Raw genomic sequence first — 15453 nt, forward strand, 5'->3', positions numbered from 1 at the left:
TGTTTCCCCAGGCCTACCACTGAAAATAATAATTAGTATTATTTTTAACCATTGCTACTACTTTTTAACATTTACTATGTGCCAAATTCTTGCTAAGTACATTGAAAATATTACCCCATTTAATCCTTGTAATAACGTTATTATCCCTCTTTACAGATGAAGAAACTAAGCTCAGGAGGCTAGTATCTTACCCAAGAACTTAAAACTAGTACATGGTTGAACAGGGTTTTGAGTTCAGTTCTTTCTCATTTTGGAACCAAAACTCCTAACAACTATACTATAATGCCAAGGAGGAAAGAATTGGAAGGACAGGAAGAGAAGCTTGCCACTGTGCTCCAAGCCAAAAGTAAAGACATGTTGCTACTTAGAAACTGTGACCTCCAGCCATGTTTCCAGCTAATTACACCTTCTCTGACATTAAAGACACTGGTCATGACACTCTCAGACACAGGAAAGCTCCTTCTAACATGGGTCACCGAAAAAAATAAATTGTAGTGACACAGGTATAAAGTGAAAATAATAAATGTGAAATGAGCTTTTGTAAAGGTAGCTGAGGTTACTTTTCCTTGGTGAGTCTAGTTATTATTGCAGCACATAAAATGAAGCTATTTGCAAATTCGTATCTCTTAATTTGGCACAAGGTAGCAATTTAAAGGAAAAAAGTATGTGTGGAAAAAAAAAATCACTGCTTACAGCAGCCCTCAGAACCAAAGAATGATGCAATTTTCACTGCATGTCTCCTCAAGTTGGAGAATTCATTAGCACCTATATAGTACTTAGGTAATTTCAGACAAAGCAAGTTGCAATATTTAACCATAAGTTCATTTTGCTTTGTAGTTCTATGACTTCATATTGGAAGTTTAAGCACACCAATTACTACAACTTTAAATACAGATATAAAATACTCATTTCAAGCTCTTTCTCTTTTAAGTCTTTTTCAATCATAACATTTTCTAACTAATAAACTTCCCAAGGGCTTATTCTGGGAAGCCCTTATTCTTAGTTTTAGACATAAAAATTGGAAAATATACTATATTGCTCTTTTCTGCTCAATTCTATATAGTTTTTACACCGATTTTCTAATAGTAAATAATGTTTAAGATAACTGACCAGCTTCCGGTTAAGCATCCACTGGAAACTGTCTCAGGTCAACAAAGGTGGGCCCCATCAGCCTGATATGCACTAAATAACCTGACCCTGGCCAAAATTGAGTGCTCAAGCACGGATATATAATCTAACCTCTGTCAATCTGATTCTCCCTCCTGGTTGGGGGGGGGGGGGGGCGGGAAGGCAAGAATTCTACCACTGAACAACCAATGCTCCCTCCTGGGGATTTAGAATTGAAACCCAATTCTAATCAGCCTAAGGCCCCTTGCTAAAACTGAGTTGCTGCAGGGATTTTTTTCTCCCCCATCAACACTAAGAGGCAAAAATAACAAAGGTAAAAATTACATTATCTTAACAACAAATACCAGTGCTATAGACTGAATTATAGGTATACCTCACAGACAGTGGATGTTCATTCAGCTCCAGACCACCACAATAAAGCCAGTATCACAATCAAGCTAGTCAAATGAATTTTTTGGTTTGCCAGTGCATATAAAAGTTATGTTTACACTATACTGTAGTCTAAGTGTGCTACAGTATTATGTTTAAAAAAACAATATACATTCCTTAATTTAAAAATACTTTATTGGGGCACCTGGGTGACTCAGTCGGTTAAGCATCCAACTTCAGCTCAGGTCATGATCTCAAGGCTCATGAGTTCAAGCCCCACTTGGGCACTGTGCTGGTGGCTCAGAGCCTGGAGTCACTTCAGATTCTGTGTCTCCCTCTCTGCCCCTCCTCTGCTCACACTCTGTCTCTCTCTGAAAAGTAAATAAACATTAAAAAAATTAATAAAAATATTAACAAAAAATGCCAACCATCATCTGAGCTTTCACGAAATTACTAACTTTTTGCTGATGGAGGGTCTTGCCTTCATGTTGATGGCTGCTGTGGTGGTTGCTGAAGGTTGGGGTGGCTGGGGCAATTTCTTAAAATAAGACAACAATGAAGTTTGCCTCACTGATTGACTCTTCCTCTCATCACTAATTTCTCTGTAGCATGAATGTTATTTGATAGCATTTTGCCCACTGTAGAACTTTTCAGACTTTATTCATCTTATAACTGAAAGTCTGTACTCTCTTTTTTTTAATTTTTTTTTTCAACGTTTTTATTTATTTTTTTTGGGACAGAGAGAGACAGAGCATGAACGGGGGAGGGGCAGAGAGAGAGGGAGACACAGAATCGGAAACAGGCTCCAGGCTCTGAGCCATCAGCCCAGAGCCTGATGCGGGGCTCGAACTCACGGACCGCGAGATTGTGACCTGGCTGAAGTCGGACACTTAACGAACTGCGCCACCCAGGCGCCCCGAAAGTCTGTACTCTTTTACCAGTCTCTTCTATTTCCCCAATCACTGAGTTTCCCAGGAACTACCATTCTACTCTCTTTTTATGCGTTCGGTTTTTTTCTGAGTCCACATATAAGTGATACCATGCAGTACTTGTCTTTGCCTGGCTTATTTCACTTAGCATACTGTTCTCCAAGTTTAACCATGCTGTCACAAGCGGCAGAATTTTCTTCTTTCTCGTGGCTGAATAATACATATATACATAAACAATATATAATACATATACAGTGGAATATTATATATCTATTATAATATTTATATGATTAAGAATAATATATATCACATTTTTTGTATCCATCAATGGATATTTTGGTTGTTGCCCTATATTGGCTATGTGAATATGCTGCAATAAACACAGCAGTACTAATATCTCTTTAAGATATTTCTTTTCCTTTGGATGCATACACAGAAGTGAGATTGCTGGATCATACAGCAATTCTAATTCAAGTTTCTTCAGGAACTTTCATACTATTTTTCATAGTGGATGTACCAGTTTACATTCCCACTAACAGTGTACAAGGGTTTCCTTTTCTCCACATCCACATCAGTTTTTGTTATCTTTTGTCTTTTTTATAACAGCCACCTTGAGCTGAAGTTGGATGCTTAACCGACTGAGTCACCCAGGTGCCCCTAATAAGTTGTGAGGTGATATTTCATTATGGTTTTGATTTGCATTACCCTGATAATTAGTGATGTTGAGCACCCTTTCATGTACTTATTGACCATTCTTTGGGGAAAATGTCTTTTCAGGCCCTTTGTCCATATTATCTTTGGGTTTTATATTTTTGGTTTTGCTACAAGTTGTATGAGATCCTTGTATATTTTGGATATTAACCACTTATCAGATATGTGGCTTGCAAATATTTTCTCCCATTCAGTAGGTTGCCTTTTCATTTTGTTGACGGTTTCCTTCACTGTGCAGAAACTTTTTAGTTTGATGTAGTCCCACTGTTTATTTTTGCTTTTGTTTCATTTGCTTTTGTTGTCAAATCCAGAAAAATCATTGTCAAGACCAATGTCAATGAGCTTACCGCCTATTTTTATTTCCAGGAGCTTTACAGTTTCAGGCCTTACATTCTCCAATCCATTTTGAGTTAATTTTTCTTTATGGTGTAAGATAATGGTCCATTTTCACAAATGGCAGAATTTTCTTCTTTCTCATGGCTTAATAATACATATATACATAAACAACATATACAATATATACAGCATGGGACTGTCCAGATTTCCCAACACTTTTTATTGAAAAGACTGTCCTTTCCCCATTGTATGTTCTTGGCTCCTATGTCACAAATTAATTGACCATATATGTGTAGATTTATTTCTGAGCTCTCCATTCTGTTCTATTGATCTATGTGACTGTTTTTATGCCACCACCATACTGTTTTGATTGCTATTCTTTGTAATATAGTTTGAAATCAGGGAGCATGATGCCTCCAGCTTAGTTGCTCTTTTTCACAATTGCTTTGTCTATTCAGGGTCTTTTGTAGTTTCCTACAAATTTTATAATTGTTCTATTTCTGTGAAAAACATCATTGGAATTTTGATAGGAATTGCACTGGATCTGTAGATTGCTTTGGGTAACATTTAAACATTTTAATAACATTCCAATCTATGAGTACAGAATATCTTTCCATTTATTTGTGTCTTCTTCAATTTCCTTCACCAATGTTTCCTAGTTTTCAGCATATGGATCTTTGACCTACTTGGGTAAATTTATTCCTGAGTATTTTATTCTTTTTGATGTGATTGTAAATGGGATTGTTTTCTTACTTTCTCTGTTAGTTAGCTGTTAGTGTATAGAAATGCAACTGATTTTTTATATTGATTTTGTATTCTGAAACTTTACTGAATTCATTCATTAGTCCTAACAGTTTTTTGGTGGAGTCTTTAGGGTTTTCTATATGTAATATGTCATCTGCAAACTGAGACAATTTTACTTCTTCCTTTTTTATTTTGATGCTTTTTCTTTTTTCTTGCTTAATTGCTCTGGCTAGGACTTCCAGTACTATGTTGCATAAAGGTAGTTGAGAGTGGGTATCTTTGGCTCCTGATCTTAGAAGACAACCTTTTAGCTCTTCACCACAAAGTATTGTTAACTGTGGGTTTGTCACATATGGCCTTTACAGTCCTTCTTTACCCAACTTGATGAAATTTTTTATCATAAAAGGATGTTGAATTTTGTCAAATGCTTTTTCTGCATCTATTTAGATGATCGAATGATTTTTATCCTTCATTTTGTTCATATGGTATATTTATTGATTTGCATATGTTGAACCATCCTTACATCCCAGAAATAAATCCCACTTGATCAAGGTGTATGTTACTTTTAATGTACTTTTGAATTTGGTTTGCTAATATTTTATTGAGAATTTTTGCATCTGTGTTCATCAAAGATATTGACTTATAATCTTTTCTTGTAGTGTCTTTTCTGGTTTTAGTATCAAGGTAATTCTGGCCTCATAAATGAGTTTGGAAGTATTCCCTCCTCTTCAATCTTTTAGAAGAGTTGAAGAAGAATTGGTATTAATTTTCTTTCAATGTTTGGTGAAATAATGTGATCATGGACTTTTCTTTGTTGAGAGTTTTACAGATTCAATTTCCTTTCTAGTGATTAGTCTGTTACAGTTTTCTCTTTGTGCCTCAATATTGATAGGTCGTATATTTGTAAAAACCTATCCATTTTTTTCTAGGTTATCTGTTGTGTTAGATTATAATTGTTCACATTAGTTTCTTATGATCCTTAGTATTTGTGTTATCAATTTTAATGTCTCTTTCATTTCCAATTTTTTTTATGTGAGTCTTTTTTTTCCTTTGTCTAACTAAAGGTTTGTCAATATTTTTTTTATTTTTCAAAAAAACTGGCTCATAGTTTCATTGATATTTTCTACTGTCTTTTTAGTTTCTGTTTCATTTATTTCTGCTCCAATTATTATTTTCTTTCTTCTATTAATTTGGACATAGTTTGTTCTTTTTCTAGCTGCTTAAGATGTAAAGTTATGTTGTTTATTTAACATCTTTCTTTTTCTTGGGACACCTGGCTGGCTCAGTCAGTACAGCATCTGACTCTTGATCTCAGGGGCAGGTTCAAGCCCCTCTTTGAGTGTGGAGCCTACTTAAAAAAAAAATCTTTCTTTTTTCTTAATGTAGGCATTTATCATTGTAAACTTTCCCCTTAGAACTGCTTTTGCTGCATCCCATAAGTTTAATATTCTGTGCTTCCATTTTCATTTGTTTCATGATTTTTCAATTTCCCTTTTGATTTCCTCTTTGACACACTGATTGTTCAGGAGTGTGTTATTAAATTTCCACACATTTGTGAATTTTTTAGTTTTCCTCTTGTTATTGATAACTAATTTCACACCACTGTAGTCAGAAAAGATACTTGTTATGAAATCAGTCTTACATTTTGCTAAGGCTTCTTATAGAATGTTCTATGTGCACTTGAGAATAATGTGTAGTCTGCTGCTGAATGGAATGTCCTGTGTATGTCTGTCAGGTCCATCTAGTCTACTGTGGATTGAATGTTCTGTATATGTCTGTTAGTTCCATCTGATCAAATGTGTAGCTTTAGCCCAATGTTCCTTATTAATTTTCTGTCCAGATGACCATTGTTAAAAGCAAGGCATCAAAGTCCCCTAGTATTTTTTTTTCACCAATGAAAAATGTTACTAGGAGTGGGATTGAGGTTTAAGGAAAGTAAACCATAAAGTGACAAATCTGAAAAGAACCTTAGACAGTCTAACCCATAGTTCTCATTTTAGAGACAGAATAAACAATGCTGAGAGAAAAGAAGAAAATTTTTCAGATCACCAAGTCAAAAAGGGTTTGGTTCAAATTCCTGTAACATGTATTTATTGAATGCTCACTCTATGTCAGGCAGACCCTATGTTAGGTATTGGAGATACAATGTAAAACAAGGGAGACATAGCCTCTGATTCCTTGAGGTTGCTTAAATTGAAATATAAGTGACATATTATATTTTATGAGTTTCAGGTAAAAAAAAAAAACCCTGATATATGTATATATTGCAAAATGATCATCACAGTAAGTCTAGTTAACATCCATCATCACACAGTTACAATTTTCTTGAGATGAGAACAGTTTTTTTAAAGAATGGCAGTTCTTTTTTTTTTTTTTTTTTTAATGTTTGTTTATTTTTGAGAGAGAGAGAGACAGAGCATGAGCAGGGGGAGGGGGACAGAGAGAGATGGAAACACAGAATCCAAAGCAGGCTCCAGGTTCTGAGCTGTCAGCACAGAGCCCGATGAGGGGCTCAAACTCCCAGACCCAAGACCATGACCTGAGCCGAAGTTGAGTGCTTAACCAACTGAGCCATCCAGGTGTCCCAAGATGAGATGAGAACTTTTAAGATTTACTCTCTAACATTTTTAAACTTTAAACAGTACAGTATACAGCTTATAAATAGACATTAAAAAAATAAAGTAATTACTCATAAAAGTGAACTCACTTTGCCATTTTGTTAATTGTTTCCTGGTTGTCTTGTAATTCCTTTGTTCCTTTCTTCTTTTCTTGCTCTTTTCCTTTGTGATTTGGTGAGTATCTGTAACGCTATGCTTAGATTCCTGTATCTTTTGTGTGTGTATCTATCATAGGTATTTTGCTTTGTGGTTACCACAAGGCTTACATAAAACGTGTTATAGGGGCACCTGGGTGCCTCAGTCAGTTAAGCGTCAGACTTTGGCCCAGGTCACGATCTCACACTTTGTGAATTTGAGCCCCACGCCAAGCTCTGTGCTGATAGCTCAGAGCCTGGAGCCTGCTTCAAGTTCTGTGTCTCCCTCTCTCTCTGCTCCTCTCCTGCCCCCGCTTATGCTCTCTCTCTCTTCAAAAATAAACATTTTTTAAAAGTTAAAAAAATACATGTTATAGATATAACAGTCTATATTAACTTGGTAACAACCTGACTTCAAACACATACTAAAGCTCTACATTTTTACTCTCTATCCCAACATTGTTTTTGATGTCACAATTTACAGCTTTTCACCTTGTGTATCCATTTACAGATTACTATAATTATAGTTATTTTAATACTTTTGTATTTTAATCTTTTTCATAGATGTAAAGTGATATACCTACCATTACAATATTAGAGCATCTGAATTTAAATAAGTATTTACCTCACAAACTTTAATATTTTGTATTCTTAGTATCATTTATTTAAAAATACTTCTTAATTTCTTATTTTATTTCATCATTGACCCATGGTTATTTAGGAGTGTGTTATTTAGTTTACAAATATTTGGGGATTTTCCACACAACATTCTTTTATTGACTTTTTAAGTTTACTTATTTTTTGAGAGAGAGAGAGCATGCATGACCATGAGCAGGGGAGGGGCAGAGAGAGAGAGAGAAGAAGAGAATCCCAAGCAGGCTCCACTGCCAAAGCAGAGCCCAATGCAGAGCTCAATCTCACTAACTTGTGAGATCATGACTTGAGCCAAAACCAAGAGTCGGCCACTTAACCAGTTGCCATCCGGACGCCCCTCTTTTATTGACTTCTAATTTAGTTCCACTGTGGACAGAAAACATACTTTGTATGATTCTAATCTGTTTAAATTTAAGACTTATTTTAGGACACAGAATATGGTAACTTGGTAAATGTTCCATATACCCTTGAAGAAAATGTGTATTCAGTTGCTTTTAGGATGAGTGATCTCTATATATTAATTATATCAAATAGGTTGATAGTGTTAAGTGTGATTTCCTTTCTTATTCTATCAATTACTGAAAGATGGAATGAAATGTGATCTCCAGATACAATTGTTAAATATAATTATGGATTTGTGATCTATGTAGATTAGGTGTCCTTGATGAATTACCCCCTTTATTTTGAAATGATCCTCTTTTATCCTTGGTAATATTCTCTGATCTGTTTTTAAGTAATCTCTACACCTAATGGGGAGCTCGAACTTACAAAACCCCAAGATCAAGGGTTGCACACTCTACTGACTGAGCCAGCCAGGCACCCAGTAATACTCTCTAATCTAAAGCTTATTTTGTCTGATACTAATTTACTCCAGATGTCTTTTGACTAGTATTAGCATGGTATATCTTTTTCAATCATTTTATTTTTAACCTATCTGGGTTTCCAGATCTAAAGTATCTTTACTGAGGGCAGTATGAAGTTGGGCTTTGCATTTTTTATCCAACTTGACAGAACTCAACTTGTTCGTTTACTCTCTCTTAGAGATAACTATTTTTTGTTGATTGATACAATGTCTTGAAAACCTTTGTTTTATACATTTTGTCCTTGTTTTTTCAGGTGATAGGATAAATCTGACCCCTATAAGTACCATCTTGGATGGAAGCAGCAGTCTTAATGTTTCACTCTTAATGTTATAGTACCTGCAACCTTCTTCAAAGGAATGTTCTTGGGTTACTAGAGCCACTTCTCGTGGAGAGGTGGAAGTACCTGAGAGTTTACAAATCCCTGGGGTAGCCAGCAGCTGGTAACTTGTTCGGGGTATGAAAGTCTAGTTCTTTTGCCTCCAAGTGGGATAAACTCTGACTTTATACTTTATGCTTTGGAGCTCCCTGAGACCAGGCTGATGCTGAAATCATATCCTTGCTTTTTTATTCTCTTTTCTTGTCTTGCCTCCCTGACTACCTTACTGATTTCATATTAGAGCACATTTCTAATTAATTACTTGCACCTGAATCCATATCTCAGTGCCAGCCTTTGGAGAATACAACCTAAAATTAGCTTGCATTTTAAAATTGCTTTTCTGTAAAAATGTCTCCTTGATTAGTTTATTTTGCTTTTGCTCCCACATTTTTTGAATTGTTCCATTTGCTCAAAAGAACTTTAGAATAAAAGTGTTGAGCTGAATAGATATTTAGAATATATCCAATCAAACTTCCTTATTTAATAAATGAAGCAATGGTAAAAAAAAAAAAAAAAACTATCTAATCCATGTTTACATAAGAGTAACTAACAGTAACTGAGAGTAACCGAGGCAAGCTTCAAATCAGGTTTCCTAATTTGGGCTTATTCAGGTAAAACATGCTTTTAATTTTGCAGTGATCAGGTTTTACTAGGTCTTGGATAGTATGTTGCAAACGCTTACTTATGAACACTGCCAGATATAAATGTTTGTGCAAACTTTTTCTGCAGGTGCAAGTTTGTACTTGTACAGTTTAATTACCTTCCTCATTTTATGATCTTTGAACATTAACCCTTGGTTAATTGTGAGGCAAGTGAACATGTACATTTAAAAAAATCTTTTAAATTTAAATCTCATACCAAAAATCAGTCATATTCCCGTATCTCCTGCCTCCCTCCCTCCTTCCTATCCTCTCTCTCTCTCTCTCTCTCTCCCCACTCTCATCCTCCCTCTTCCTTCTCTCAGTCATAGGCAATTCAAATTTGAAGTAAAAACCAGAGTCTTCAATACCTTATTAGTGTGCAGCAACTGTACACGGTGCTGTGGTCTTGGGACTGGTATCTCCATTTCCATACTTCTGGATTAGTGGTTTCATCTTTCTTAATTTACTCTTATTTTGTAGAACATCCCTCAGTAGCATCTTAATTATCCTTTCTGGTAGATTGCCTCACTTCACCTTCTATCTCCTGTAGACTTTATTTCTGCTCTCATATTTTTACTTTCCAATATCTCTTTTTTATTCTCCCAAAGTTCTACTTTTAGCTGGCCTTCTGTTCTTACTTTATGTAATCAGTATCTTATTTCTTTGAAGATATTAATATAGTTTTCAAAAAATTATCATTCTGCTCCCTACATTAACTATTTTCTGTAAGTTCATTTTATCTATTGGTTTCTTTTTGTCTCTTTCATACTACATGCTCTCTATATCTGTTGCTGATATATATGTTGCTCTCTATCTATTGTTGATTTGCAACTCTGTGTGCCTAGGTGGGGTTTATTTATTTCTATTAGGGTGATGTTGACTGGTTTCTCATCTTTGGCACTTGACATTTTGGATCAGATCATTATTTGGGGGGCTAGGGACAAGGAAGGATGCATTGCAGTGAACTGTAAGATAGCATCCATAGCATCCGTGGCCCCTACTCACTAGATGCCAGTAGCACACCTCTTCCCCACTTCACCCAGTTGTTTACAACGGAAAATTTCTCCAGACATTGCCAAATGTCCCTTGGGGGCAAAATCATCCCTAGTTAATAACCACTGTGTTATAGTAATGGAATTTTTGAGAGTTTCTTGAGATAAACTCTCCAGTTTTCTGCTTTCTGAGTAAGGAGTATAAACCTGGTTACTAGCATTCAGAAGCCTAGCAAAGGAATGGACCTCCATATCTCACCATCAACATAGAGACCTTGACTTAATCTCTGCCACAGGCAGAATAATGGTGTCTCAAAGACATCCACATCCTAATCCCAGGAACCTGTGACTATTTTATGTTACACAGCAGAAGAGAATTAAAGTTGCAGATGAGATTAAACTTGATAATCAGCTGACCTTAAAATGGGGAGATAACCCTGGATTATATAGTTGGATTTAAAGGTAGAAGAGGGAGGCAGCAGAGTCAGTGTCAGAATGATGCAACATGAGTGACTGGCCATTTGCTGGCTTTAAAGATGGAAGGGGCCATAAGCCAAGAAATGCAAGCAGCCTCCTGAAGCAGATTCTCCCCTACAGCCTCCAAAAAGGAGACTGACATTAGACCATTGAGACCCATTTTGTACTTCCCATCTTCAGAACCATAAGATAATAAATTTATGTCCTTTTAAACCACTAACTTTGTGGTAATCTGTTATAGCAGCCACAGGAAACTAATATAATCTCATTGCTTACCAGTCACCCTCACCTCTGCTTGATATTCTTGAGACCAGAACCAGCCTAGGATAATCTCTCCAGCATGAATCAGTAACTCCTACCCCAATTTTCTCTCAAGGTTGAAGAAGGGGCAGTCTCCAGGCATCTAGATTGGGGGAGGGATCTAGGGAGCAAACTGCTCCTTAAGCAGATTTTAAAGTGGTTTGTTGTTGTTGTTGTTATTGTTTTAGAGAGAAGCAGAGCATGAGTAGGGGAGAGGCAAAAAGAGAGAATCTCAAACAGGCTCCATTCTAGGCAGGGAATGACCCACACAAGGCTTGATCCCATGACCCTGGGATCATGACCTATGCTGAAATCAACAGTCAGACACTCACCTGACTGAGCCACCCAGATACCCTCTTTAAGCAGATTTTTAACTAATCGTCCCATTTCAAGCCCCCCCTCCCACTCCCCATTTACAGGTATCTCCTGATTCCAATTTCCAATGTTTCCTAGAATTTTGCAGCAGAGATATACTTGCTTTTATGATTGCAAGTACATTTCCTCTTTCTCTACTCCACTAAATCAATCATCACTCATTTTCATTCCTTCTTCCAAAATGTATGGACATCTCTTGCCTACTACCTCTCTCATTCTTTTTGATCCTTAAGAGTTCATGCTATTGATTCTTTACTGCCATTTGAGCAGGATTTTATTTTATTAATGTTTATTTTGAGAGAGAGCATGAGCAGGGAGGGGCAATGAGAGACGGAGACAGAATCCCAAGCAGGCTCTGCGCTATTAGCAGATCTCACAAACCGCAAGATCATGACCTGAGCTGAAATCAAGATTCAGACACTTAACTGACTGAGCCACTGAAGGGTCCCTTGAGTAGAACTTTAAAAAATGAAAATTATGTAAATGAACACCCATATGTTTAGCTATTATATTTAATGAGTTTTATTTTTAGCTGACATTTTATGGGGCCCTTACTGATTTTTGGATAAAACCTCATGTGAATTACAGCATTTGAAGTTTACAATAACTTTAGGTGTTAGGTTCTATTATTTTCATCCATATTTTAGAAATAAAACAAATGCTTAATTCAGGTGACAAAGCTAATATGGAATAAAACTGGGATGGAACCCAAGTGTTTTGGACTGCCAAAGCCTATTTTCCTAACCAATTATGCAATCTTGTTAATTTCTACTTTTCACTCTAGAGCATGGGTTAGGAAACTATAGCCCATTCATCAAATCCGGCCTGTCACCTGTTTTTATAAAGTCTTATTGTAATATAACCACACCCATGCTTTGCCTATGGCTTATATCTGCTTTTGAGCTATAATGTTCGAGGTAAATAGTTGAAACAGAGACAATCCGGCCCACACACCCTAAAATATTTACTCTTTGATCATTTGTGGAAAATTTTGCTGACCCCTGCTCAAGAAAATAACCTTATTACTAAGTTTTGAGGTCATGGTATACTCAGATACTTTTAAAGCTTTTATTACTGAGTCAAATCAAAAACATTCTTTTTATTGTTCCTTCAAACTTTTGTTATCCTGCAGATAGCAATCTTTGGTCATGGTTAAAAAAAAAAAAAGTCTTTAAACCAATCTCCTTTGTGAAGTCTTTCCCATACTCAATCATACTTACTCCCTTTTCTGTGCTCCTACCTCAATTACTATAATTATAGTACTTATTGCAGCTTGATTCCCATAATAGTTACTAGTTGTGATCCCCCTAGGATCTAGCAAGTGCTAGGCCTGAGTAGATATTTACTTAATAAGCATTTACTAAATACTTTCTGTCAGTGTTCTAGACACTGGAGCTATAAAAGCGAATATGGCAACTTTTAATTAATATGTATTCTATATAATTAGGTACAAATATAGAAAAGGAACTGAGTGTGAAGTCTGGGGCTAAGGTCCCTTGCAACAGCTGCAACAGAATCACCAGAAGTGCTGGGGTACCTCCAGATTTACTGAATCAGAATCTCTGGAGGTGAGGCCTAGTAATTTGTTCATAATCAGCACTTCAGATGATACTTAAGCAGTAAAGTTTGAGAATCACTGCATCAGCAGATAGGAAGGGCTGTTTCTAAATGTACAAATATTATGGTAAGATATGATCTCTCTTAATACAACCAATTTCTGTCAAAATATGATCTTCTGATCTTCTTCCTTCCAAAACATTACTAGACATACTTAACTGGGAACTTGGACATTGCTCCTATCTCTTACTAAACTTCTCTTTTATACCATTGCAACCCTGGACCTGGCACAGATCCTGGCACATAGTAGGTGCCAATAATTTGTGTTCAACTGTTGAATATCCAAAGCAAAACCCTTCATGTTGTCCGAATATGTAGCAAATAGGAGTTTTTCCAACTTTATAATGGAATGGTATGAGGATCATTTGAGTACAAGGAAGATCACATATCCAGGCAAAAGTTCGGTCAACCTATACATCGTTTTCGTCCCTCTAAGAATGCTTCCTTCTAGCTTTCAGGGCCACTACCCTTGTAGGGAATATCAACCTCCCTCTCAAGGCTAAACTAAATCAAGCAGAGCCAAGTGGACTAGTGGAAAAGGTCAGGCATTATGGATTCTTCTTCATTGTAGATAATCTCTTTCTAGAGGCTTTAATCTGCAGAAAACCCTGGAGTACATTTTTAAAAGGATTACCTACCTAGAGGATGATAGACACTCAAGTATCTACAATGAGAGGTTTATAACAATGGACTCTTGCTATGCCTGACATAGATCTATCCCTCCCACTAGAACTCTGAATTATTTTGCTGGAGGCTACAACATTCTGAGCAGTTTGTTGGGAGTGGATGGGAGGTGGGGATAACTCACCCATACAAGCTTAGCAGAGCTGAGCCGCTGCAGCTTGTTGGGCTAGCCTTTGATGCAGACTGGTTGGACAGGTTCTGGATCTACAGAAGAACCGGTTTGACTGGCCTGTTATGCCAACATATTCTGGTTTGAGTCCATGTTCCACAGACGGTAGAAACCTGCCCAGCCAGTTAAATGAAAGGCATATTAGGTTATCCATTGCACACTGTATATAGCTTAGATGCAGCAGGAGTCTTCCACATAGCAGTGGTGTCTAGCAAACTCTAGCGTGGTCCAGAGAGGGGGCTTCCTCTCATCTACTGTTTAAGTTCGTAGCTTCAGAAGTCAGAAGTGAAACACCTTGTGCTTTTGACCCAGAGCAGAGGTTTTCTAAAAAAATTGAAGGGTAAGTTAATATATTTTTTTCTATTTCTCAATTGTCTGTGCACCTTAATTTAAGGTTAAATTAAGAAATGATGTTTAAAACAGATATCTATTTTTAACATGGTAATACCTAGATTATACCCTTCATGTCAAGTTGGTTAGATATTTTTTATAGTACTTATGTATATTCATTGATTTGTTTAAATAAAAGTTATTTAGTATATAATATACTATACTTTCACTATACTTTTTTGTAAGTTAGGCATGGCTATAGTCATGAAGAAAACTGGGTTGAATAATTTTGCTAAATCTAATTCACCTATTAATGATTCATCTTAAGCCATCTACTTCTTTGATAATATACTATCATGTTTTATAGGCTGTTGCTATATGGTAACAATTTTATATGATAAATCTAATTGTGGATACAATAATAATTGCCTTTTTAAGGCATAAAAAAAAAGTTGGCCTGCTTGGTGACCTTAAGTACATTAGAGGAACAATACACAGTAGGAATTGAGGAGTGTGAAAAACAAAGATTGTGGAATCTGGTAACTGATTAACTATTGGAGCTCAAAAGCACTTGCTGAGCTGAATAGAAAGGAATGAAGACAGGTTTTGTCATGCCTATTAGGTCTGAAAAAACTTAAGTTAAAGAATATTTGGATCTTCCTTTAATTTATATTTTAAAATAATTCTTTACCCCTCTCTTTCCCTGATGTAATTAATTTAAGTTGTTGTGTCATCTAAAATCAAAGTTACCAATCCCTTTATATTTATTTTGGCATACCAGACTACCCCCTTAGTTATTAATATTGGATTGAATTGAATGCACATATCTTCTGGGCATTCAGTTAACGTAGCGGCTGACACATGAATTTATCTGGGAATTAAAACGACTTTTTAAACAGAATTATACTGGATACTTTCCTGTCAAGAGCTATCAGTAGGTCAATTTAATATGACTTTGTCTTAAAAGGAGCAAGACTCATGCATCTTTTTTTTTTCATTGTCCCTA

At 36.1% G+C, this 15453-nt stretch overlaps 1 protein-coding gene across 2 annotated transcripts in view; it reads left to right on the top strand.

The window, feature by feature from the left end:
- The first annotated feature begins 14252 nt into the window (after nt 1–14252).
- The window catches only part of RBBP8 (RB binding protein 8, endonuclease), a 112727-nt gene continuing 111526 nt past the window's right edge, over nt 14253–15453 (top strand). For both annotated transcript variants that reach the window (XM_086682603.1, XM_086682605.1), the window contains exon 1: nt 14253–14457. The gene's annotated coding sequence lies outside the window, so the exon portion shown is untranslated. The remainder of the gene's footprint in view (nt 14458–15453) is intronic.

The sequence above is a fragment of the Puma concolor genome, chromosome D3 (assembly GCF_028749965.1).
Source record: "Puma concolor isolate L17-30 chromosome D3, mPumCon1.1.hap2, whole genome shotgun sequence".
NCBI classification, from domain to species: Eukaryota; Metazoa; Chordata; class Mammalia; order Carnivora; family Felidae; genus Puma; species Puma concolor.